Here is a 26,834-nt window from a genome sequence, read left to right as displayed (position 1 = left end):
TAAAGTGGAGGATGGTTCAAATTGTCTGGTGGTGAGATGACGATGAGCCGATTGGAGGATCCCTCGCTGGTTCAGATTTTGGGTTGGGTGCCTGTGGCGGGGACAGAGGTGCGGCGAACATTAAAAGTCACAGAGAGAATACGTCGCAGTATCACTTCACCTGACAAACTTGGAACGAGCATTTATCCACAGTCTCGTCGAAAAGTCCCAACGCTATGGCCTCTCAAGAAGGTGACCTGCAAACCGACGACTGTGCGGTCTTTGAGCCGCGGCTCAAGCAGACCAGAGACTGTCTGCGCTTTCGCGTAGAAGAAGGAACCCCGTGCCCGTTGGATCATAGCGGATTCCCAGACCCGGAAGGAGGCCTAGACGAAGGTCTGGAGTGCGACTGTTTGCGTGGGAACGCTCTGGCCGCTGACGGCATAGAGTGCGACGGCGTCGGTGGCATCGTCGGGCATGGACCGGAAGGGAGACGCGGTGCCTTGAGGGCCTTGTTGGACAAACACATCCTGGCCAGTGACGGACGGTGTGCTCGTGTCAAGGCTCGTTACAAAGATCGTAACGTGCCAACGGATCAATTGGCCTTGGACCTGGGCGAACTCAGGTCCGCCCACGGCATGGTGGCGTTTCCAGACACCCTCTTATTTGCCAGCGGTGGCAAATGTTACCTGCTAAACGTAAACTGATGCGTCATCTGTGCCGGCGCAGGGGGACGACACCGCGACAGATGCAAAGAAGTTTGCGAAAGATTCACGGCGTACCTGACCGACACCCATCTGGATGGCGACTACGGGCGCAAGGCTCCGCTGTACACGAAAATGCCGAGCTAGAGGAGCGTGGTTGGCCCTCGCACTGCGGACAACATGTTCAGGGAGCTAAGCATTAAATTATACTGTATGGAATGCGCCTTGTACTCCTTTCTTTGATAACGTTTTTTTTTTAACCATCATCATCATCATCATCATGTTGATCATCAGTGGGCCTGTGGCACGGGTGGAGGTTGCGCCGGATCCCAGGAGGACGAGGGACGGGCCTGTGACGAAGACGAAGGGAGAGGTGACCCGAGCCGCCGTAGATCCTGCGACGCGTAGGTGCCTCGTGGTCAAAAAAAAAAAAAGAATCAAAAGTTTCATAGTTTGTCTCGTGGGGTCAGACTGACCCCCTCGAAGGCTGCGTGAGGCTTAAAAGAGCTCCTGTCACAATCTTCTTTCTCTTACCGCCATACCACCCTGAGCACGCCCGATCTTATCTGATCTCGGAAGCTAAGCAGGGCTGGGTCTTGTTAGTACTTAGATGGGAGACCGCCTAGTAATCCCAGATGCTGTAAGCTTTTACATTTATCCTCAACCCTGCCAGAGGGTGCTGTTTGCTCAGGTCCACATTGTACTGCACAGTGTTGTGGGAAAAATGTTTTCTCTTCCTTATTCTATGCAGTTATTATATGATTTATGACGTATGGTCTGAAATTAATGTGTTATGTGTTATATTACTTCGGTTTTATGTATTTGACATTTCACCTAGATTGTTCATTTATTTGTAACCCCTATAATTGCATCGTTCTTAGACAACAGAAGCTATTACCTGTGAGAATTTTCTGTTTTCAGTTACAGTGCTGCTTTTGCTTTGTTCACAGTTCATGCCTATGGTCAGTGACACATTACAAGTAATGATTTCGACTTCTCTCTGTTTGTGCTGTTTAAAGGGAGCGCGAAATACACAAAAAGAACATTGTGTTAGAGGCCAAAATGGCCACCTTCTGTGTACAGCCCAAAATGCTTTAAGTCCTTTACAAACGCCACATCCAGGCAAATGGATGCAAAGGTGTGGCTTGCCAAGTTTAAAAGAGCTCCTGTCACAATCTTCTTTCGCTTACCGTCATACCACCCTGAGCACGCCCGATCTCGTCTGATCTCGGAAGTTAAGCGGGGCCGGGCCTGGTTAGTACTTAGATGGGAGACCCCCTATGAATCCAAGGTGCTGTAAGCTTTTACATTTATCCTCAACCCTGCCAGAGGGTGCTGTTTGCTCAGGTCCACATTGTACTGTACAGTTTTGTGGGAAAAATGTTTTCTCTTCCTTATTCTATGCAGTTATTATATGATTTATTACGTATGGTCTGAAATTAATGTCTTATGTTTTGTCTTAATTCCGTTTTAGGTATTTAACATTTCACCTAGATTGTTCAATTATTTGTAAATCCTGTAAATGCCTCATTCTTAGACAACAGACGCTATTACCTGTGAGAATTTTTTGTTTTCAGTTACATTGGTGCTTTTGCTTTGTTCACAGTTCATGCCTATGGTCGGTGACACATTACAAGTAATGATTTTGGCTTCTCTCTGTTTGTGCTGTTTAAAGGGAGCGCGAAATACACAAAAAGGACATTGTGTTTGAGGCCAAAATGGCCACCTTCTGTGTACGTCCCAAAATGCTCAAAATCCTTTACAAACGCCACATCCAGGCAAATGGATGCAACGGCGTGGCTTGTCAAGTTTAAAAGAGCTTGTGTCACGCTCTTCTTGCTTACGGCCATACCACCCTGAGCACGCCTGATCTCGTCTAATCTCGGAAGCTAAGCAGGGCCGGGCCTCGTTAGTACTTAGATGGGAGACCCCCTATGAATCCAAGGTGCTGTAAGCTTTTACATTTATCCTCAACCCTGCCACAGGGCGCTGTTTGCTCAGGTCCACATTGTACTGCACAGTGTTATGGGAAAAATGTTTTCTCTTCCTTATTCTATGCAGTTATGATAAGAGTTATGACGTACGGTCTGAAATTAATGTCTTATGTTTTGTCTTACTTCTGTTTTATGTATTTGACATTTCACCTAGATCGTTCAATTATTTCTAAACCCTATAGTTGCATCGTTCTTAGACAACAGACGCTATTACCCGTGAGAATTTTCTGTTTTCACTTACAGTGGTGCTTTTGCTTTGTTCACAGTTCATTCCTATGGTCGGTGACACATTACAAGTAAGGATTTTGGCTTCTCTCTGTTTGTGCTGTTTAAAGGGAGAGAAATACACAATAAGGACATTGTGTTTCAAGCCAAAATGGCCACCATATGTGTACGTCCCAAAATGCTCAAAGTCCTTTACAAACGCCACATCCAGGCAAATGGGTGCAATGGGTGCATATGCCTTGGTTTAAACTAGTGTTCTTATGACCTGAAAAGCTCAAAAGCGATGTTTTAGTGTTTATGCATTGGTTTCATTCAGAACAGCCTCTAATGGTCATGTTCTGATGCCAGAATACTGTCAAACAGCTCAATGCCTCCTAAATGTACAGTTGCGTATGCCTTGGTTTAAACTAGTGTGTACTTATGACCTGAAAAGCTCAAAACCGATGTTTTAGTGTTAATGCATTGGTTTCCATCAGAGCAGCCTCTAATACAGCTCATTACACCCTAAAAGCACAGTTGCAAACCCCGTGGTTTAAACCAGTGTTCTTATAACTTAAAAAAGCTCAAAAACGATGTTTCTGCACTGGTGTCCAACATTACAGCCTCTACTGGTCATGTTTTGATGCCAAGCTACTTTAAAACAGCTCAATACCCCCTAAAAGCACAGTTGCAGATGCCGTGGTTTAAACTAGTTTTCTTTTGGCCTGAAAAGCTCAAAAACGATATTTTAGTGTTTCTGCATTGTCTTCCATCAGAACAGCTTCTAATGGTTATGTTCTGATGCCAGGACACTGTCAAACAGGTCAATACACCCTAAAGCACAGTTGCAATTGCTGTGGTTTAAACTAGTGTTCTTATGGACTAAAACGCTCAAAAACGATGTTTTACTGTTTCTGCATTGGTTTCCACCAGAACAGCCTCTAATGGTCATGTTCTGATGCCATGATACTGTCGAATAGCTCAATGCATCCTACTGTAACTGTACAGCTGCATATGTCTTGGTTTAAACTAGTGTTCTTCTGAAAAGCTCAAAAACGATGTTTTAGTGTTTCTGCATTGGTTTTTAACTATACAGTTTGTAATGATCTTGTTCTCATGCAAGGCTACTTTAAAACAGGTCAATACATCCTAAATGCACAGTTGCAATTGCTGTGGTTTAAACTAGTGTTTCTACAGCCTGAAAAGCGCAAGAACGATGTTTTAGTGTTTCTGCATTGGTTTCCACCAGAACAGTCTCTAATAGTCATGTTCTGATGCCAGAATACTGTCAAACAACTCAAGGCATCCTAAATGCACAGTTGCACATGCCTTGGTTTAAACGAGTGTTCTTATGACCTGAACAGCTCAAAAAAGATGTTTTAGTGTCTCTGCATTGGTTTCTTACATTACAGAATAAGATGGTCATGTTCTGATGCCAAGCAACTTTAAAATTGCTCAATACACCATAAAAGGACAGTTGCAAATGCCTTGGTTTAAACTAGTGTTCTTATGACCTGAAAAGCTCAAAAACGATGTTTTAGTGGTTGGTTTCTAACATTACAGCTTATAATGGTCATGTTATGATGCCAGGCTACTTCAAAACAGCTCAATACACCCTAAAAGCACAGTTTCAATTGTCGTGGTTTGAACTAGTGTTTCTACGGCCTGAAAAGCTCAAAAACGATGTTTTAATGTTTATGCATTGGTTTCATTCAGAACAGCCTCTACTGGTCATGTGTTGTTGCCAGGCTACTTTAAAACAGCTCAGTACACCATAAAAGGACAGTTGCAAATGCCGTGGTTTAAAGTAGTATTCTTATGGCCTGAAAAGCTCAAAAACTATGTTTTAGTGTTTCTGCATTGGTTTCCACCAAAACAGCCTCTAATGGTCACTTTCTGATGCCAGAATAATGTCAAACAGCTCAATGCATCCTAAATGTACAGCTGCATATGTCTTGGTTTAAACTAGTGTTCTTATGACCTGAAAAGCTCAAAACCGATGTCTTAGTGTTAATGCATTGGTTTCTAACATTACAGCTTATAATGGTCATGTTATGATGCCAGGCTACTTTAAAACAGCTCAATACACCCTAAAAGCACAGTTTCAATTGGCGTGGTTTGAACTAGTGTCTCCATGGTGTCAGACTCGGGCAGGCGGCGGACCCACATGCACAGCACGGAGGCAGGATAATGATTAAGCACAGGTTTATTTTCCAAGGCAGAGTCAGACGGTCCAGGTCATACACAGAAGTGTTCAGTGAAGTAGTACACAGGGGAGCAGGCAATCTTGAGTCCGATATTCAGGCAGGGTTCGTACACAGGCGGTCTCGGCAGAAGTACAGACAGGGATAAGGCAAAAACTCACGGTCAGTTAGTTAGTCCAGGTTCTCTTACAGGTGGCGGTACAAGCGAGGATCAGGCAGGATACACGGTGCAAAGCAAAACAGGAACAAACACGAGGAGCACGGACACGAAACACGGGAACGAGGAAACTCACACAGTGACTTGATGACTAACAGAGTGCAGGTGTGGGTAATGACCAGGTGAGGCAGGGACAGCTGTGACAGGACATGAACCGGAAGTGAAGCTTGAGCAGACACAGAAACCAGGAGACTACCAAAATAACACAGGAAACAACTAGAAACACAAAAGCCAGATCATGACACATGGCCTGAAAAAAACGATGTTTTAGTGTTTCTGCATTGGTTTCCACCAGAATAGCCTCTAATGGTCATGTGTTGATGCCAGGTTCCTTTAAATCAGCTCAGTGCACCATAAAAGGACAGTTGCAAATACCGTGGTTTAAAGTAGTTTTCTTAGTTTCTTAGTTTAAACCAAGGCATATGCAACTGTACATTTAGAATGCATTGAGCTGTTTGACAGTATTCTAGCATCAGCATGACCATTAGAGGCTGTTCTGGTGGAAACCAATGCAGAAACACTAAAACACCGTTTTTGAGCTATTCAAGCCATAGAAACACTAGTTCAAACCAAGGCAATTTCAACTGTGCTTTTAGAGTGTGTTGAGCGGTTTTAAAGTATCCTGGCATCAAAACATGACCAGTAGAGGCTGTTCTGATGGAAACGAAAGCAGATACACTAAAACACTGTTTTTGAGCTTTTCAGACCATAGGAAAACTTGTTTAAACGACGGCATTTGCAACTGTGCCCCCCCTAACCCTGTTGCGGTCCCACCGAAGGAAGCAATGAAAAACATCAACAATACAATAAGACAGCTTTGCTGCTTTGCTTATTTACAAAAAAACAAATAAAGTCCACACATTATTTCACTGTAACGTTACTAAAAATTGCAGAAAAGACGACAGTACACCGCTCACCCATCTAGTTTTAACAAATGTGCAATTAAAAATATATTATAAACCAAAAAACGCTTGAAAGCGTTTCGATTTTATATTCCATTTATTTCGTTATTTCCCCTTTCACCTGTACCACATAATAAGTCATTGCAGAGCTACAGCCATGTTTCACCAGCCGCTTTCGGCAGTGAGTCATAGACGGACGTTGTTCTGCCCGCTCTCATGTAGACACGGAACTCTTCACAGTTTTTTTAAATGTAGATTTTGTTAATTTCGTTATTCATATACAACAACATGCAAATGCTAAAAATTAAAAGATGACAGTACACCCATCTAGTTTGGGTGAACAGAAAACGCTTGAAAGCGTTTCCGTTTTATATTCCGTTTATTTCGTTATTACTCCTTTCACCTGTACCACATAAAGTCATTGCAGAGCTACAGCCATGTTCCTACAAAGTTAACCAGCTGTTTATTTCGTGATTCCCTCTTTCATGTCCGTCTGTTGAATGGAAGTGGGCGTGGCCATCCACATCCCAGAGCAGGGACACTGGGGGAAGGGGAAACCCGCATCAACACGCAGGACAAAGATCTGCGTTTCTCTGCTGCTACAGCCTCGGCTGCGTTTGGTTGTTAGTGTCCCTTTCACCTGTACCACATGAAAGGTGTTCCTACAAAGTTGATCAGCTGCTTTCAGAATCAGAATCGTTTTTATTCCCCAGGTTTGAACAGGGCAAACATTATTTTTATTTACAAAAAAAAATTAAAACTTTCACATGTGATTTGCCCGCTTTCATTCAACAGACGGACATGAAAGAGGGAATAACGAAATAAACAGCTGGTTAACTCTGTAGGAACATGGCTGTAGCTCTGCAATGACTTTATGTGTTACAGGTGAAAGCAGTAATAACGAAATAAATGGAATATAAAAAACGCTTTCAAGCATTTTCTGTTTATATTTTTTATTGCACATTTGTTAAAACTTGATGGGTGTACTGTCATCTTTTCTGTAATTTTTGATGACGTTACAGTGGAAACAATATTTGAACTATTTTTTTTTTGTAAATAAACAAAGCTTCGCCACATTTGAGAAGGATCTGAAACTGTCTTATTGTATTATTGATGATGATATCTTATTGCTTCCTTCGGTGAGACCGCAACAATGACACTCGTCCTTTCACGTTGTAAATCTAAGCACATAGCGGTGGAACATTGTAACAGTGGATGTCACTAATAGACTCATAGGAACTGTGCAGCCTTGGAGACAGGAGCAGGGGCAGCAAGCCCAGGCAACCCACCACCTAGAGTGCATCAGTGTTTGCCCTCTTTACCTAACAAAAGCAGCTGTTCACAGATGATTCAGGGTCTCAGCTAGCCGAGCAGATCATTTGATCACCTTCTAGTGGGAATGGGTATATTTAGAAAACCCAGTAGTTCTAGTGTTAAGGTGTAATGAGCTGTGTTAAAGTAGCCTGGCATGGAAACATGACCAGTAGAGGCTGTTATGATGGAAACCAATGCAGAAACAGTAAAACCTCGTTTTTGAGCTTTTTAGGCTGTAGAAACACTAGTTTAAACCAAGGCAATTGCATCTGTGCTTTAAGGTGTATTGAGCTGTTTTAAAATAGCCTGGCATCATAACATGACCATTATAAGCTGTAAAGTTAGAAACCAATGCAGAAACACTAAAACTTCGTTTTTGAGCATTTCAGGTCACAAGAACACTAGTTTAAACCATGGCAACTGCAACTGTGCTTTAAGGGTGTATTGAGCTGTTTTAAAGTAGCCTGGCATCATAATATGACCAGTAGAGGCTGTTCTGATGTAAACCAATGCAGAAACACTAAAACATCATTTTTGAGCCTTCTGATGGAAACCAATGCTGATACGCTAAAACACTGTTTTTGAGCTTTTCAGGTCATAAGAACACTAATTTAAACCACGACAACTGCAACTGTGCTTTTAGGGTGTATTGAGCTGTTTTAAAGTAGCCTGGCATCATAACATGACCATTATAAGCTGTAATGTTAGAAACCAATGCAGAAACACTAAAACACCATTTTTGAGCTTTTCAGGCTGTAGAAACACTAGTTCAAACGAAGGCATTTTCAACTGTGCTTTCATAGTGTACTGAGCTGTTTTAAAGTAGCCTGGCATCAAAACATGAAAAGTAGAGGCTGTCCTGAAGGGAACCAATGCAGAAACAATAGAACACCGTTTTTGAGCTTTTTAAGTCATAAGAACACTAGTTTAAACCACGGCAATTGCAACTTTGCTTTTACAGTGAATTGAGCTGTTTGACACTAGACTGGCATCAGAACATGATAATTTTAAGCTGTAATGTTAGAAACCAACGCAGAAACACCAAAACTTCGTTTTTGAGCATTTCAGGTCACAAGAACACTAGTTTAAACCATGGCAACTGCAACTGTGCTTTAAGGGTGTATTGAGCTGTTTTAAAGTAGCCTGGTATCATAATATGACCAGTAGAGGCTGTTCTGATGTAAACCAATGCAGAAACATTAAAACATCGTTTTTGAACCTTCTAATTGAAACCAATGCAGGCCATAAGAAAATTAGTTTAAACCACGGCAATTGCGACTGTGCTTTTAGTATGTTTTGAGCTGTTTTAAAGTAGCCTGGCATGAGAACATGACCATTATAAACTGTAATGTTAAAAACCGATGCAGAAACACTAAAACATCGTTTTTGAGCTTTTGAGGTTGTAGAAACACTAGTTTAAATCACAGCAATTGCAACTGTGGTTTTAGGATGTATTGAGCAGTTTTAAAGTAGCCTGGCATGAAAACACAACCATTATAAACTGTAATGTTAAAAAACAATGCAGAAACACTGAAACATCGTTTTGGAACTTTTCAGGTCATAAGGACACTAGTTTAAAACCACAGCATATGCAACTGTACATTTAGGATGCATTGAGCTGTTTGACAGTATTCTGGCATCAGAACATGGCCATTAGAGGCTGTTCTTGTGGAAACCAACGCAGGAAATAATAAAACATCGTTTTTGAGCTTTTCAGGCCATAAGAAAACTAGTTTAAACCACGGCATTTGCAACTGTGCTTTTATGGTGTACTGAGCTGTTTTAAAGTAGCCTTGCATCAACACATGACCAGTAGAGGCTGTTCTGAATGAAACCAATGCATAAACACCAACACATCGTTTTTGAGCTTTTCAGGTCATAAGAATACTAGTTTAAACCAAGGCATATGCAACTGTGCTTTTATGGTGTATTGAGCTGTTTTAAAGTTGCCTGGCATCAGAACTTGACCATCTTAAGAACACAACCATTGGAGGCTGTTCTGAAGGAAACCAATGCAGAAACACTAGAACATTGTTTTTGAGCTTTTCAGGCCGTAAGAAAACTAGTTTAAACCACGGCATATGCAACTGTACATTTAGGATGCCTTGAGCTGTTTGACAGTATTCTGGTATCAGAACATGACCATTAGAGTCTGTTCTGGTGGAAACCAATGCAGAAACACTAAAACATCGTTTTTGAGCTTTTCAGGCCGTAGAAACAGTAGTTCAAACCAAGGCAATTGCAACTGTGCTTTTTGGGTGTTTTTAGCTGTTTTAAAGTAGCCTGGCATCATATCATGACCATTATAAGCTGTAATGTTAGAAAACCATTGCAGAAACACTAGAACATCGTTTTTGAGCTTTTCAGGCCATAGGAAAACTAGTTTAAACCACGACATTTGCAACTGTGCTTTTATGGTGTACTGAGCTTTTTTAAAGTAGCCTGGCATCAACACATGACCAGTAGAGGCTGTTCTGACTGAAACCAACGCATAAACACTAAAACATAGTTTTTGAGCTTTTCAGGCCATAAGAAAACTAGTTTAAACCAAGACATTTGCAACTGTGCTTTTATGGTGTACTGAGCTGTTTGACAGTATCCTGGCTTTAGAACATGACCATTTCACCCCAATAGAACCATACGTCGCAGATGGAGAGCCAACACCTTCGGCAAGGAAAGGCACCTCGACCCGCCTTCAGAGCGGGTCCTGCGTTTTGTTACTGTGGACATTCTTCGCAGCATTCGAGACTCAACAATTCAACATGCACGTGAAACAGACAGTGCAGATTGGTTCATGGCCCCCCTTGAATTGATGGCATTTATTGCAATTGCGGGGGGTTATGAGACTTCCATCACTACGTGACTGCTGGTCTGAAGAAATGGGAAACCCACAAATTATTCGCATCATGTCAAGTGACTGCTTTCAAGAGATCATGGGACATCTACGGTTTGATGACAGGTCCACCCGCAGTGATCGAGTACAGACTGATAAGTTTGCAGCAATTTCTGATGTGTGGGGAGCGTTTGTTGCAAACTGCATCAGATCCTACAATCCTGGTCGACATATAACAGTCGATGAACAGCTTTACCCTTCAAAGACTCGCTGCTGCTTCCTGCAGTACATTGCAACCAAGCCGGACAAGTTTGGAATTAAGTTTTGTGTGGCTTCTGACTTGAAATCCAAGTATATTTGCAATGTCATTCCATATCTTGGCAAAGACCCCAGTCGTCCCAGTGGCGAGAGACTGTCAGAAACTGTGGTGATGAGGCTGATGGAACCCTTCATGGACAATGGCAGAAACATAACAACAGACAACTTTTTCACGTCACCGTCACATGCACGACGACTGCTTAGCCGCTTAACCACTATCCTCGGCACAGTCAACAAAATCCAGGGGGGGAAATCCCTCCATCCGCCAAGCAGACGGACCGCATGCAATACACCACACAGGTACATTGCAGATGTTTTGTGCTTTGTGCTCTGGATGCGTGTTTATGTGTTTCTACTTTGTGTGTGAAAGTGCTATGAAAGTAACAACTTGTCTCATTTGTTAGGTGCTTTCAACCACTGGTGCCACGCTGACAGTGTATGCGGGCAAACCGAAAAAGTCAGTCTGCATTTTGAGCACCATGTACAGCGTTGTCCAGACAGACGAAGACGACACCAAAGCAAAGCCAAACACCGTCACCCTTTACAACTCCACAAAGTGCGGTGTGGACATAATGGATCAGATGGTGCAGGAGTACACTGTCCGCCAAGGAACACGGCGCTGGCCAGTCGCCGTTTTCTACAACATGCTTGATATGGTAGCAGTAAATGCACATGTGCTGTATCAAGCATGCACCAGAAAGCAGGAACGACGAGCGGACTTTCTGGTGAGGCTCACAAGAGAGCTGGCTAACGCTCATGTGTGCGCTAAGTTGGCAGAAAGAGAACGGTTGCTTCGCCAACAACCTCCCACACCTGGCCCTGGAAAAAGAGCCATGTCTCAGGTGAAGAATTGCTGCAAGTCCACAAACAGCAACAAAGAGTCCATGAGAAGCAGGGTCCAAAACTGTCCTTTCACGGGGGATGGTGGCGAGGCGAGATCCTGCTCAGCCGTCGCCGAGACAGGGCGGCACACTCAGTGCCCAAGAGCAAGGCTGGCGGAGTCCGGGAGGGCAGAGCCAAGTCCCGACGGAGGTGATCCAAGGATCCCAGAGTCGCGGCGGACGATGACGGCAGAGACCACGCCATCGTCGCAGCAGGAGGGGACGTTCCCCAGGTGAGCGGCCCCGACGACGGCGGAGCCGAGGCGGACGTCACAGCAGGAGGCAGCGCCACCCAACCGGCAGGAGGTGACGAGGGCAAGGCCACCAGTACGGCAGACGAACCAGAGACGAGGACAGACATGGAGACGAGGCCGGAACCAGAGACAAGGCAGGGACCAGAGACGAGGACAGACGTGGAGGCGAGGTCGGAACCAGAGACGAGGCAGGGACCAGAGACGAGGACAGACGTGGCCGGAACCGGACCCCCAGGGACCGGTGCAGGCGCGGCTGGGGCCGAGCCACCAGGAATCGATGCAGGCGTGGCCGGGACTAAGCCACCAGGGGCTAATACAGATGCAGCCGGAGCCGAGCCGCCAGGAGCTGAGACGAGCGTGGCCGGGACCGAGCCACCAGGGGCTGATGCAGATGCGGCCGGAGCCGAGCCACCAGGAACCGATGCAGATGCGGCCGGGGCCGAGCCACCAGGAACTGATGCAGATACGGCAGGGGCCGAGCCACCAGGAACCGATGCAGATGCGGCAGGGGCCGAGCCACCAGGAACCGATGCAGATGCAGCAGGGGCCGAGCCGCCAGGAACCGATGCAGATGCGGCCGGGACCGATCCGCCAGGAACCGATGCTGGAGCAGAGACGAACGTGGCCGGAGCCGGGCCACCAGGAACCGATGCTGGAGCAGAGACGAACGTGGCCCGGGACCAAGCCGCCAGGAACCGATGCAGAAGTGGCAGGGACCGAGCCGCCAGGAACCGATGCTGGAGCAGAGACGAACGTGGCCGGAGCCGGGCTACCAGGAACCGATGCTGGAGCAGAGACGAATGTGGCTGGAGCCGGGCCACCAGGAACCGATGCTGGAGCGACCCCCTCCTGGAGGTCGGCAGGAACCGATGCTGGAGCGACCCCCTCCTGGAGGTCGGCAGGAACCGATGCTGGAGCAACCCCCTCCTGGAGGTCGGCAGGAACCGATGCTGGAGCCACCTCCTCCTGGGGGTCGGCGGGGGCTGCGGCAGGAACTTCAGCTGGCGCGACCTCCTCCTGGAGGTCGGCGGGGACTGCGGCAGGAACTGCCGCTGGCGCCACCTCCTCCTGGAGGTCGGCGGGGACTGCGGCAGAAACTCCAGCCGGCGCGGCCTCCTCCTGGAGGTCGGTGGGGACTGCGGCAGAAACTCCAGCTGGCGCGACCTCCTCCTGGGGGTCGGCGGGGACTGCTCTCCTGAGGCTGACAGGAACACGAATGGCGTCCTCGCGGTAGCCGACAGGAACGGGAACTAAAACGGCGTCCTCGCGGGAGCCGACAGGAACGGGAACTAGAACGGCATTCTCGCGGGAACCGACAGGAACAGGAACTAGAACGGCGTCCTCGCTAGAGCTGGAACGACCGAGTCAGGCCCGCCAAGGGCCAGACCGGTCTCTCCTGGATCAGCGATGGGCAACGCGACCGCCTTCCCAGGACCGACAGGGACAGGGACGGTGGGAGTCGACAGGGACAGGAACTGGAACGACCTCTAAAGGGCCGAAAGGAACTAGAACGACCTCTACAGGGCCGACAGGAACTGGAACGGCGTCCTTACCGGAGCTGACAGGAACAGGAACTAGAACGGCGTCCTCGCAGGAGCCGACAAGAACAGGAACTAGAACAGCGTCCTCGCAGGAGCCAACAGGAACAAGAACTAGAGCTGGAACGACCGAGTCAGGCCCGCCAAGGGCCAGACCGGTCTCTCCTGGATCAGCGATGGGCAACGCGACCGCCTTCCCAGGACCGACAGGGACAGGGACGGTCACCGCTACCAGGTCGACAGGGCTGCTTGCGGTCTCCTCTCTGGAGCCGGCAGGGCTGCTTGCGGTCTCCTCTCTGGAGCCGGCAGGGCTGCTTGCGGTCTCCTCTCTGGAGCCGGCAGGGCTGCTTGCAACCTTTGCGCTTGTCGGGACGGGCGCTGAACCCGACTGGGCTAGAGCCGGGCTCGACTGGCGTGTTGTGCCATGTGGCTGGGGCGAGACTGGAGCGTGAGCGTGACGTGATTTGGCTGGAACCTGAACGGAACACGACTGAACGGGACCCTGAACGGAGCCCGATTGAACGGGGCCCTGAACGGAGCCCGACTGAACGGGGCCCTGAACGGAGCACGACTGAACGAGGCCCTGAACGGAGCATGACTGAACGGGGCCCTGAACGGAGCACGACTGAATGGGGCCCTGAACGGAGCACGACTGAACGGGGCCCTGACACGACTGGACCGGAACCTGAGCAGGACACGACTGGACTGGAACCTGAGCGGGGCTAGAGGACGGGGGACCGCATGAGTGCAGGAAGTCCTCCCAGCGGAGTAAACAGGGAGCTGGGCAGGCTGGTGCAGCCACGACGGTCAGACGGGGCTGGGAAAAGGAAACTGAAACCAGGACCATTGGCGGTGCGACCGGGGCTGGCGTAATCCAAGCAGACAGCGTGGGGGCTGGTGTGGTGCACATCCGCTCGTAGAGGCGACGGACACTGGGGCGTTCTAGCACGCTGTCCTCGTCCTCCAAGGTCAACACGGCCACCTCCACGGCGCTTCGCTGGGCCGCCGGGTCGGGCGCCCTCCGATAATCCTCCGCAGGGATCTTAAAATAATTGCGGAGGTCGCTGGGTAAATCGGCACATGAAAAATCCATGGCTTACGGCAAAAACGGGAAAAGCAAAAGAGCGGAGGGAAAAAAAAAACGAACTGGGAAACTAACTAGAAGCCGGCTGGGTCCAATTCTGGCCAGATTGTTCTGTCAGAACGTCAAGGCGGCGGACCCACATGCACGGCACGGACAGGCTGGTGTATGAGTAGCAACAGGAATTTATTCCAACTCTGTGTCGATATCAAGCAGGGTCATACACAGACAGTTCATACAGCGTATACAGGAGCAGGCAGAATCGATGTCAGGGACAGGTGAGGTTCGTACACGAGAGACTGTTTTACAATACCAGATCGTCAGGCGTAGAATCGTGGTCAGGCAGGCAGACAAGGTCGGTAACAGGCAGGATCAGAAAACCAGGGCAGGCAGGGACTAGACAGGCTCGGAATCGGAGGTCCAAAACAAGATACACGATACACGACGGGACTAGATGAACGAACACTGGAAAGTGGTGATAACACGCAACACGAGCAAACAATCTGGCAAGTTACACAGGTGAGAGGTGGAGCTTATATACAGGGTGGACTGATTGCGGATGAAGTGCAGGTGTGGATAATGAGAGCCGATACTGACAGGGAACAGCTGATGATATGACGTTTAGCAGGAAGTCCTTTCAACATAAAACAGGAAATGAAACTGGAACAAAACCTGGGTGACGACAAAGTCCTTTCAAAATAATACCAGAACAAGAAACCAGATCGTGAAAACCGGTACTCCCTATTTCTTGCAGAGCAGAAGGGAGAAAACTTCAAGGCTATAGCACAGCTCACGTGGCTTGAGCAGATCAGCAAAATAAATTCCAACAATGTTTCAATGATTAAATGCAGTATTTCTCCAACATTTCCCTCCTGTTTAACATTGAAACATCCATTAAACAATTATGCATACATCAGAAGAGCACAACTTCTTTTGATTTTCAGTGCAGTCATCATAAAACATGGAATAAATGTTACAACATCGTAGGCAGGGTCAAAAGCACAGAAGCACAATATTTACAGCTTAGCGTCCATTTCCGTCGACATCGTGGAGATCCTCTTCACAGTTATCAAGCTTCAAAGGTGTATAGTGTATTTGCCGAGAGTGCATGACTGCGCACACCCTGAGAAGGCCTTGATTCACCAGCCCGATGATCATGGCCCTCAAAGGAATTACGCACAACACAATCAGCATCAGAACAAAAAGAATCAGTAGAATCGGTCCAAAAATCTTCATCAGAATGTCAGTCCATGTGCCAGACCTAAACCAATCAAACCAGGAATTGTCTTTCACTACATCAGCCGCCTGCACATTAGATATGTGCTGTAGGTCACGAAGTGCCTGTTGGGTGACCTTTGCGTCTTGGTCGTCTCCTGGAATGCATGTGCAGCACTTGGGGCCCACTATTGCACACACTCCACCTTGGCTTGCAGTGAGCGGATCTAAGACCAGGCGGTCCTGTAACTCACGGAGTGTTAGGGCGGTGAGACGACGATCTATACGGGCAAGGGCCGTTACCGTGAAGAACAGGGTCATACGGTAATTTATGGTTTCAACTCTTAGCATGATTTTTCTTACCCCCAACCATGGAAATAGGGATTGTGCCACTTTCTGGCCTGTAGTCCAGAGCTTCTTGTCCATGGGGACGTCTGATCCCCAGATCCGATCACTTTCCTTCAGGTCAATCTCTCGCTTCCGTAGCCGTCCCTTGGAAGTCGTTTGCTGTGGTGTTATCGCGTAGGAGCCATCTGAAACATAAACAGGGGCACAGCGTCCTACCCAATGGGGTGGAAGATCCACATAGATTGTGTGTCCACGAACATAATTGATATCAGACTGTGGGAGAGTCCCCATGAAATCAGGACCATCATAATGAGGTCACACTGAACCCTCTTTGGTGCCTCAGAAGTGTTGAAATGGGTGGAAGAAGTTGGCACTCAAAAACCGTGTATAATTACGACCCTGGTATGGTGGAGGACGTGGAACTAGTCCTTCCGTTTGACCTCGGAAAGAGGTATAGAAAGCATCAGGTGACACCAGTGAACGTAAAGTGTCTGGATATAATTGCTCTCGCTGTGGGTCTACAGGCTAAATTTGTACATCAGGGTTTGCGACAGATTTTGGCATGTTTCCACACACATAACAGCCACTTTCAGTAAAGTTATGAGTGCTCGGTTTAGCAAGAAACTTCATGTAACGATACCACAAGTTAGTGTGATACTGGTCAGGAGGTCTCTCCTCATCCTCGATGAGGCATGTTTCCACACACATAACAGCCACTTTCAATAAAGTTATGAGTGCTCGGTTTAGCAAGACAACTTCATGTAACGATACCACAAGTTAGTGTGATACTGGTCAGGAGGTCTCTCCTCATCCTCGATGAGGTCGGGGAGCAGCTTAGCATCGATCAACAGTACAAGGGCAGTTAGTACAACTCCCGTGGCTGGACAGTGTCCCCTCATAGTATCTCCTTATGAGAATGTCCCCCTAAGTGAGAGAAGGTACCGCTGGTTTCTTTACTGCCGTTGAGACGACCAGTGCTCTAAATGCTGCTGACCCCCTTTGTAGGCAGACTTTTTCCCTCCCTCAGTTGGGTGTTTTCTCACGGACAATACTACTTGGTTGCCTTTACCTGTTGTCTTTTGCAGTGTGTGTTGTGTATCCACCTAGAGATGCCTTCGACTTTGCAGGCTGTAGGTGTTGTCAGCATCACTCTTCCCACCGGGGTGAGGTCCAGTTCTTGCGCTTTATGATTCTGATGAACACCCAGTCACCAACCTGCAGCGGTCCCTCCTGTGGACAAAGCACGTCTTGAGAAGCATTTTCAGAAAAACATTTCTGGTGATGTTTTAACGCCTTTGACATATAATTAACTATGTCCCCTTCTATTTGTAAGTCTGTTGGTATATCAGGGAACTGAGATGTTCTATACTCTCTCCCATATACTATTTCAAAAGGTGACAAACCAGTCTCGTTAGGTGTGATTCTCATACTGAGTTTGACTAAATCAAGACAAGAAATCCAATCCATATTGGTCGCTGCCATGGCCTTTCTCACTTTGCTTTTAATTGTGCCATTAGTTCTTTCCACCAACCCAGCACTTTGAGGGTGGTAGGCACAGTGTTTTTTTAAATCTATATTTAATCGTTTGGCAATAGAGGATATGACTTGATTTACAAAATGTGGTCCATTATCACTGTAAATCTTTTCTGGTATTCCAAATCGAGGTATTATGTCTCGTACTAGAATTTTTGCAACAGCTAGTGCATCATTTGTGGTTGTGGGAAACACTTCTACCCATTTAGAAAAAGGATCTATAATTGTCAGACAATACTTTTTTCCTTGAAATCTATTTAATTCTATACAATCCATATGTAAATATTGGAATGGATATTCTGCTTTAGGGAATGTTCTTCTTGTTTGGCGAATATTTCCTTGAGGGTAATGTTTAGCACATATGATGCATCGGTAACAAAATTTTTTGTTACCGATGCATCATATGCAGGGGGTGCAACCAGCTGCTGAAACCAAGCAAATCTGTTAAGTAAACAATAGGAGCAAAATAAATAAGAAGCAGGGATGTACCTTAGGCTAACACATTCATAACTAAACAACTTTTGTACTTTGGTTTACCTTGGAGATTAATACTAATACCAATAATAGTGTTAAGTTATGTGCACATACTCAAACAAACATATACATATGCACATTGTTATACATATCCCATACTACTTAATAAAAGTCATGACATACAACACCACAAATTCCAAATTCACACATTATTGATATTGGTAGTGATAAGTATCAATAATACTTACAGTTGGATTTGGAAAGTGTCCCACTACAAGGTTAGTAAGGCTGTAGCTTGATATTATTCACCCAAAGGGCGAGGCAGACGTTGGTGCATGAACAATGCCACTTGTGGAAGCCAGGGTGATGTGAGGGGCTCGGCCACTACACCCATCCAGCAAGCTGAGGAAAGAATTCTAGCAGCCGGGGAGCCCACACACCTTCAGTTCCAGGAGGGCAGGTGTTGCGACCCAAGCCGCCCACACAGAGCCCCCCAGGCAGAGCTGCAGCAGCCACAGAGACAGCACCTGAGGTCAGAGTGGGCCACCGTGGGTCAACGCTGTTCGCCCCATGAAAACCAGGGACAAACACTCCCCCCGGCGGGAGGGTCGGCCTGAAAGAGTAGAGCCCGAGGACCCACGGTCCGTAGGGAGCCCGCCAGAAGATGCCCCCAATATTTTTTGCTCTAATTCTAATTCAAGTAACATGTCCTTTTTTTTCTTGTGCAATGAATATGAAATAATTCCACCCCGCATAACTGCCTTCCCAGTCTCCCAAAGAACACAGGGTGATATTTCCGGTGTATCGTTGATTTCTATAAAGGTTGTCCATTCTCTCCTGACATAACTGATTAAGTCTTGATCATTGAGTAATTATTGAGTATTAAACCTCCAATTCCTGGTTGATGGTGTGGCTGTTTTAATCAACGAAATGGACATTGGTGCATGATCACTGATTGGGATAGAGTGAATATTGGTGTCAGAGACATCTTGCAAGACTGAGTTATTTACTAAAATATAATCTATACGGGAGTGAGAGTGGTGAACTGGCGAGAAAAAGGTATATTCCCTGGATGTAGGATGAAGAGAACGGCATGTGTCACAGAGACCGAAGTCATCCATGTACTGTTTTAAGGTCTGTACTGATTGCCAGTTCCTGTTGCTCACAGCTTTGCTTAGCCTGTGTGAGTGTAATTTATAATTTTGGGAATATGAGTTTCCTGTAGTAAAACAATGTCTGCTTGTAGGGTTTTCAAATGATTAAATATTTTGTGGTGTCATATCTTACCTGACTGAGTGTGACAGACTTTAGGTGTGTGGCTAACCTTAAGTACCTGTGTATTCTGAGTTGTGTGTTATCTATGTATGTGCACGTGTTTCCCATGTGCAGTAGATGTTTGTGTGTGGCTGCTGGAGGGCTACATAGCTGGCTGACTACGTGGGAGAAGAATAGAGAAAAGAAGGATGTAAACAGTGTGGAGTCAAAGTAGGTGAAGGAAAAAGAGTAAAGGGAAGGAAAATTAAAGTGAAAGGAAAGTGAGTGATTAAGTATGATGAGCGCTTTGCAAAGTGAGTGAATGAGTGACATTAGATTGACAATAAACATTTACATGAAACATCTGCGAGAGAACAAGTTTGAATACTGGATGTAAAGTTATAACACATAGTTGCATTGCATCTATTTTTTTTTCATCTGTTAATACAAACCTTTTATATTAAACCATTTTTTTACATACCACCTGCTAGTACAGCCACGGAGTTGCTTCCCGGTCCCGGTAGAGCTCTCCATTGACGTACAGTTTGTTGACGCTGATGACAGCCCTGCAGCCTTCTGCCATGAACTTTTTACGGATGGGGAACAGTCGGCAGCGGTGGTCGAGGATCTCCTTGGGGAACTGGTCGTTAACGCTGTAGTCGGTTCCCTTCAGCTGTCTGCCCCGGCTCTTAACCAGTTCCTTCTGCTTAAAGTCATGAAACTTGGCAACGATGGGTCGAGGGCGCTGGCCATCCGGTCGTCTTCCTCCGAGTCTGTGCGAACGGTGGAACGCCATCTTGTCCACAACTTCCACTGGAATCTTCATCTGTTGTTTCAGGAAGTTTTTAACGGTGGTTTCCGCGTTTTCCTCCGCCTGAGAGAACACCAGGTTGTCCCTCATGCTGCGGGCCTGCAGATCGATGATGCCTTCTTTTATTTTTTTATTTTCGGCCGCTAGCTGAGCCACATCCTCCGTCAGGGACTGCACCGTTCCATTCAGGGCCTCGTTCTCGGTGGCGAGAGAAACCACCTGCTGCTGGCTGAATTCCAGGGAGTCGCGGAGGGCCATAAACTCTTTGTGGAGGAGTTCCACTAGCGCCAGACGTGTGTCAAAACTTGATATTTTTTTCTCTATGGACTCCAGGATGTCCGTGATGTTTTTATCCGCCGAGCTAGCTCCAGGTGACTCAGGTGAGTCAGACGGACGGGAACGCTTGTTTGGAGCAGTGTCCTTTTTCCCCATTACCAGACGCTTGAAGCACTCGTCGATGTACTCGAAACTTTCTTCTGTGTTATCCAGAATGGTAACATGGTTGATTATTTTCCGTAAAATAAGGTAGTTATTTATTTATTTAAATTGGCGGATAGTTTGTCGCGCTGTTGTTTACTACCGGTGTTGCGCCGCCTTGTTGAATTTCTTGTGCTGTTCTCGCAGAGTCTCGCTTTCTCTCACAGCAACGCATTCCCTCTCCTGCATTTCTTACAAGAATGTGCTGTCCACTGGGTAAGTGAGATAAGTGTAACATCGCTTTGCAACACTCTGTCTTCAGCGTTAGTATGAGCAGTGCATTTACAAACGGCTATTTTGGCTGGTAGTTGTATTGTCTTTAATAGATTTCTTATTAAATCACCATGCATTATAGGCTTTCCTGTTGATGTTATCATGCCTCTATTTTCCCACTGACTGGCAAATATATGAATAGTTGAGTGGGCATATGTGCTGTCAGTATAGATGGTAACTATCTGACCTGCCATAAGTTTGCATGCCTCAGTCAGTGCAATTATTTCTGCTGCTTGTGCACTGTAGTGTGGGGGTAACGGCTCTGCTTTCAAGATTTCAGTATCATTTACAACTGCATAACCGCTTTGTGTCTTTCCACTTTCAGAGTTTGTGCTTGATCCATCAACATAGATAAATACAGAACCAGGTATTGGGTCGTCCCGTAAATCTGGCCTAGGTTTTGTGACTTTTGAACACTCTACTAAACAGTCATGTGGTTCTCCGTCTATTTCTGTGGGCATTAGGGTCGATGGGTTCAGAACTGTACATCTTTCTATTGTCATGTGTGGCTGTTCCAGTAGGACTGCCATACACGACAAATGTCTCGCTGGGGACAGTAGTTTTATCTTTTCTTGCAGGAGCAGAATAGAGATGGCATGTGGCACCAGCAGAGTCAGTTGGTGATATAGTACAATGGTGGATGATGCTAAGACTGCTTTTGCTGCTGTCTCTACTGCTCTTACACATGGTGGGAATGCCCTGGCAACTGGGCCCAGTCGTGTAGAATAATACGCCACCGGTCTCATTTGCATGCCGAATCGTTGTGCCAGCACAGAGACCATGTATTCCCCTTTACAGTCTACTGTCTGCGGGTAAGGGTTTGGGATTATCAGGAAAACCTAACGCTCCTGTCTGAGTCATTGCTTCTTTAAGTTGTGAGAAAAAGGCTTCAGCTTCGGTCGACCACTCTAGTTTCATGTGCATTGGTATTTCTTTTTTAAACATCAGCACTTGGAGTGGGGCCGGTAAATGTGCATAATCTGGTATCCACCTTCTGCAGTAATTTGTCATGCCCAGAAATGACATCATTTGTTTTTTAGTTTGTGGTTCAAGTGCTTTTAATATAGATGTGACTCTAGCTGGATCTGTTTTTTTGTCTGCCAGCAGTTATGATGTGTCCTAAATATTTCACTTCCTCCCTCCACAGCTGTAGTTTGTTTTTACTGACCTTGTGGCCATTCTCTGCCAGAAATGAAAGAAGTGCTACAGTGTCTTTCCTGCATTCTCCTTCAGTCTGTGACGCCACCAGAATATCATCTACGTACAGTAATATCTGACTACCGTGTGGGGGTGTAAACTTAGCAAGATTCGCTGACATACAATGTGAGAAAATAGTCGGGCTTTCACAGTAACCTTGGGGTAGCCTGGTGTATGTGTATCGCTGACCTTTGTAAGTAAACGCAAACCAATTTTGAATCTGGATGTATTGGTATGCTGAAAAAGGCATTACTAATATCTATAACTGAAAAAATCTGCTTATTTGGGTCTAAATTATTCAGCAGAGTGTATGGATCGGGTACCACAACTGCTCTTGGTTGTACAGCCTTATTTACAGCTTGAAGGTCTTGTACCATCCTCCAGCCAGTGGAAGGAGGAGCCTTTTTAACTGGGAATATGGGAGTATTGCAAGGCGAGTCATCACATGGTATTAAAATCCTAGTTCTCAAAAGGGACTCTATGATGGGTGCTATTCCTTTTTCTGCATCAGGTCTAAGCGGATATTGTCTCTGACATGGCCGATAAGAGGTTTTCTCTTTTATGTGGACCAGGGCTACTCCTTTCATTAGTCCCTCATCCGCATCATATTTTTTCCATAAAAATGAAGGAATCTGCTGTAACTCATCCTGGTTCACCCCGAGGTCAACATAACATCATTCTGATTTATAGGGATTTCCTCTAAGGTGGGCTGTGGGCACAGCCTGAGCTATCCAATTCAGAGCTATCCTCCTCCAGCCCGTCACTGAGCTGTAATAACACTCTTGCTGTGGTTGCCAATCATAAATTTTGTTAACGACCTCGTCTGCAGCATAACCCACATCATTCCAGGTTTGCTCTTTTTCTTTGCTCAAAGAAACATGAGGCACATGTCTGTTACAGTAGACTCTCTTCTGTTTCTGGTTCAGTTCGCAAGTCAAAAAGACCACATTTGTCTTCCAGCACAAATATTTTATTTTCAAAGATAGTCCTGCTTTTTCTTGCAGCTGCTTTTCATAATCTGGATCGAAGCCTGGAGCCTGATGATATCTGAATGTACAGTGTAAATTTTCTGGGGCTCGACAGTCTCCATCATGGACTCTGTTTTTTGTCATTTTAATTATTTCATCGCATGTCTCAGCGGGTCCATTCTTTAGGTCAAGGCCGTACCAGTAATAGGGTTCTCCCCTCTCGTGTTGTACAAAGGTATGTGTTTGTCCGAAACGTCGAATGACCAGTCTCCCTTCTACAGGAACTATAGTCAGATTTTACAGGGAATTGCATCTCTCCTCAACAAATTTACAGGACAAGATGGGCTATATACAGCATGTACAATAGCCTCAGTTCCTGTGACTGGATCAATCAAGGTTAAGGCTTTTGTTAACCCTGCTCTGTCAACGTTTCCGTTCGCTGTCACTTTCCCACCACTATTCGTCTAATTACTCTCTCTGTTTCCAGGCTGTTTAACTGATAACTTTGCAACAATTCCCCCATGTCACGCACAAACTGTTCACTGTCTTCTGATGGAGGGGTAACAGGTGCACTAGCTGCTTCCATGTCACTTTGTGTCCAGGGTCGATAGACCCTCATAGTTCTTGGTTCATTGCCTTCCCCAAATCGTGGGTTAGCTACTTCAATCAGAGGATAAGTGTCTGCTGTACCAGTGTCCTCATCTGATTTAGGTTATTTTTCTTGCAGTTTGTTTTTTTCAGCCTCCTTCTTTTGATGTCTGGTTTGCATTCCACCTACTGTTCCTGCCCCCCCCCACTGCCCCTAACTCATCAAGATTGGGAATTGGTTGGTGACCCTCTCCCCAGTAGGCTGGGGGTGGAACGTCTACATCCCCTGCGTGTTGTGGGTGGGGCTGAGGCTGGGGTTGGTGTCTACGTCTAACAATAGTTTGTTCATCACATGTATCATATTGTGGCCACTGTGGACCCTTTGGTTTCTCTTTTTTTTTGCTGTTTTATAGCTTTAGATTTATTAATATCATCCCGTCTCTTTTTTGCTTCATTTAACCATAATATGGCTTCTTCTCTGCCTTGTTCTTTACATCTCTTTTCACTCTCTCCAGTTATCACAGTTATTTTATCCACTAATTGTTGGCATGATTCCACTTTTAATTTACCATCAAATTCAAATTTCTTTTTCCACTGTGGTAAATATTTAGTTGATTGTGGATGTGTCTTAGACATGTATTTTGAATCACCTTCAAGGTTTTCACCCTTAGTGTTTTTGTTTCCCATTTTTAAGTTGTTTAATTTGCTTCACTACGAGGATTGAGATCAACGATCAGTCACAGTGTTCAGAGAGCATCGACTGTGCCAAGCTTCTACAGGAACTAGTTTCCTGCGGACACAGCTGTCTCAGTAAACCAACCTCTCAATTTTGATCTCAATCAGACACACAACACAAAAGGTCTCTGAGACTTCCTCTAAGAAGTTAAAATTCACTTAGAGCCTGACAAACAATAAACTTATTTATATAGTCTGATTTACTTCAACTGAGTTTATGTTAACACCGTCAGGTTTCCACTCTAATCTATTTTACGAGGACCCCGTTCTCTTTTACCTCGTGACCCTGTCACGGAACTTTTCTGAAGACCCGGTCTTCTTTTACCTCGTGAGTCACTCACGGAATTCTTATGAGGACCCGATCCTCTTTTACCTCGTGACCTCGTCACGGAACTTTTCTGAAGACCCAGTCTTCTTTTACCTCGTGAGCCACTCACGGAATTTAAGATACCTTAGATACCAGCTATAACAGCTGGAAAGAAATGTTACTATAGCAGATGTTTATCTGACAACCAGATTCAAGCAGATGATTCCATCATCTTTTGCCTCAATGTCTTGTAGATACACAGAGAACAGTCACCTTAATCCTTATGAACAGGTTGACTGTCTTGTAGATGATGCTGCAGCTTCTCTACGTACAATGTTAGACACAGTGGCTCTTTTGAAGAAGAAGACAGTGAATCAGAGGAGGTTAGCTCCGTGGTATAACTCAGAGATCCGCAGTGTAGCAATCCACGTCTGGACTGAGGTAACCTGACCTACATGTGAACCTAACTCCCTCCTTTAAAGAGCCCCTACGTCCCTTTCAGTCCCCAGAGATAAGGGACCCTGAATCTTTCTCCACAACAGGAGACTGGCTTCTATCACCACAGGCACCAATTGACGCCAACATCTCAAAGGTCCATATCAAAGAACCATGAGTCCACTCTGTTGATCTACCTGTAAATCCCTCAGGATTCTACCTCTGCTTATCATGCCAAAGGGAGAGGCTGTCACATTTATCACCAAGAAGCTGTCTCTCCCAGAACTGGGACCACCAGCCATAAAATGTGGAATGTGCTCATCAAAGAGAACGAGAGACTTCATTTGGACACAGGTTCTGGTTCAGATGCACCAGAACTTTCAACTTCCATGAAACTGATGTCATTGTATTCTGTGGACAAAATGTTTTCATTTGATATGAGATTGGTTTCTGTGTGATGTTCAATGCCTGATCTACAGATTTGCCAGGGAATTCTTAAAGTACAAAGAGACTTCAACTCATCACCATGCTCTCCTTTGTGTGTAGGCACAAAGTTTAAATAGAGAGACTCACCTTCTTTACTTCTTTTAATCTGTGCAACATACACATGGACTATTTCCACCAGCTACAATTCGGTATCCTCATTATTGTATCACATTTTTAAGTGTTACAATTGTTTAATTACTAATGTCCAGATTAGGTCATTTATAATTTGATTTTGCTTGCATTTATTATTCGTGTATGTTTTAGTGTTTACTGGGTGTTACATAAGACAAGACCAGGCATCATGAATAACATTTAATTTGTTACAGCATTTGTAAGGGACCACATATAAGACCTTAATATTCTATGCAGTTAATATTGCTGTTTAACCATTCTGACTTCTCTGCTTATTTGAGTGTCAAAGTGATCATTACATGTTTATTGTGTTATAATGTGATGGAACTTTGAGCTTGATGAAAAGAGGAAAGCTTAGTTATCCCAGATTTAGGAGCGATCCAAATCAAATAGTTTGATTCCTGATCTGAAGAGGCGGAACTCTTCACCACTGGTTGAAGTCATTTCTCCGCCCTGCAGTGACCACTGCCCCAGAGGTATTTAAACCAGTGACACCCAAGGCAAAACGGATTTCCCTCTATCTTCAAACTTCTTTCACTTTTTCCTTTTTGCGTCGCATTACTTTTCTCTAATTTTCCTTTGTTCTTAAATTTCGTAAACCTAAGTTAAACTTAGAAACACGAACGAACAACGATTTTTGTAACGTTATAAAGTCATCAAGAAACTCTGCGAAACTGAAACTATTACAACCAGTCCTTAATTGACTCGCTATTTGTGATCGAACCAATTAAATTAGATTCCAGCCCGTTTGCTTTTTGGGCTAGTTTAAGTAGCGCTGACGCTTGGAAACACCTTGGAAAGTCCAGCCTGGCTGACTGTTACTTCGCTGAACCCGAGCCGTCCTCATCAATCGCGGGCGACGATTCCTGGCCCAGAGGCCGTGGCACCTGGACCAGAGAGGGCACGCCTGCTCAACCGAACCGGTAACGGGAAACGCTGCACAGCGGCCGACAGCTCCAAACTAAAACTCTAATCCTCTGAGAATTCTGGTGTTTCTCAAAGCGCTAAAATTGATCATTCCAAATTAATTAGTTATCCTTAGATTTGAATTAGTTAGAGACAAATACTCTTTTCTCTTGATCAAAGTCATCACACACTCAGGTCTTGACCATTCTTTGGGTCTTCACTCATTGATTCATTCACTGTTCATCATCTCATTCTGATCGTTCTCTCATTTT

General features: G+C 45.5%; 1 protein-coding gene, 1 long non-coding RNA gene and 3 pseudogenes across 3 annotated transcripts in view; 4 read left to right on the top strand and 1 right to left on the bottom strand.

The window, feature by feature from the left end:
- The window catches only part of LOC129603362 (uncharacterized), a 38,808-nt gene extending 18,730 nt beyond the window's left edge, over window positions 1–20,078 (bottom strand). The window contains exon 1 of the long non-coding RNA XR_008693143.1: window positions 19,729–20,078. This is a non-coding gene — a long non-coding RNA (uncharacterized LOC129603362). The remainder of the gene's footprint in view (window positions 1–19,728) is intronic.
- Window positions 1–26,834, top strand: part of LOC129603358 (uncharacterized) — a 395,454-nt gene that overhangs the window by 358,398 nt on the left and 10,222 nt on the right. The gene's annotated exons all lie outside the window — the stretch shown is intronic.
- LOC114846629 (5S ribosomal RNA) lies at window positions 1,212–1,330 on the top strand (annotated as a pseudogene).
- LOC114846615 (5S ribosomal RNA) lies at window positions 1,868–1,986 on the top strand (annotated as a pseudogene).
- On the top strand, window positions 2,522–2,640 carry LOC114846627 (5S ribosomal RNA; annotated as a pseudogene).

This window comes from Betta splendens, chromosome 19, assembly GCF_900634795.4.
Source record: "Betta splendens chromosome 19, fBetSpl5.4, whole genome shotgun sequence".
Classification (NCBI taxonomy): domain Eukaryota; kingdom Metazoa; phylum Chordata; class Actinopteri; order Anabantiformes; family Osphronemidae; genus Betta; species Betta splendens.
The sequence above is the reverse complement of the archived record's forward strand: the minus strand, read 5'-3'. Positions and strand labels throughout refer to the sequence as shown.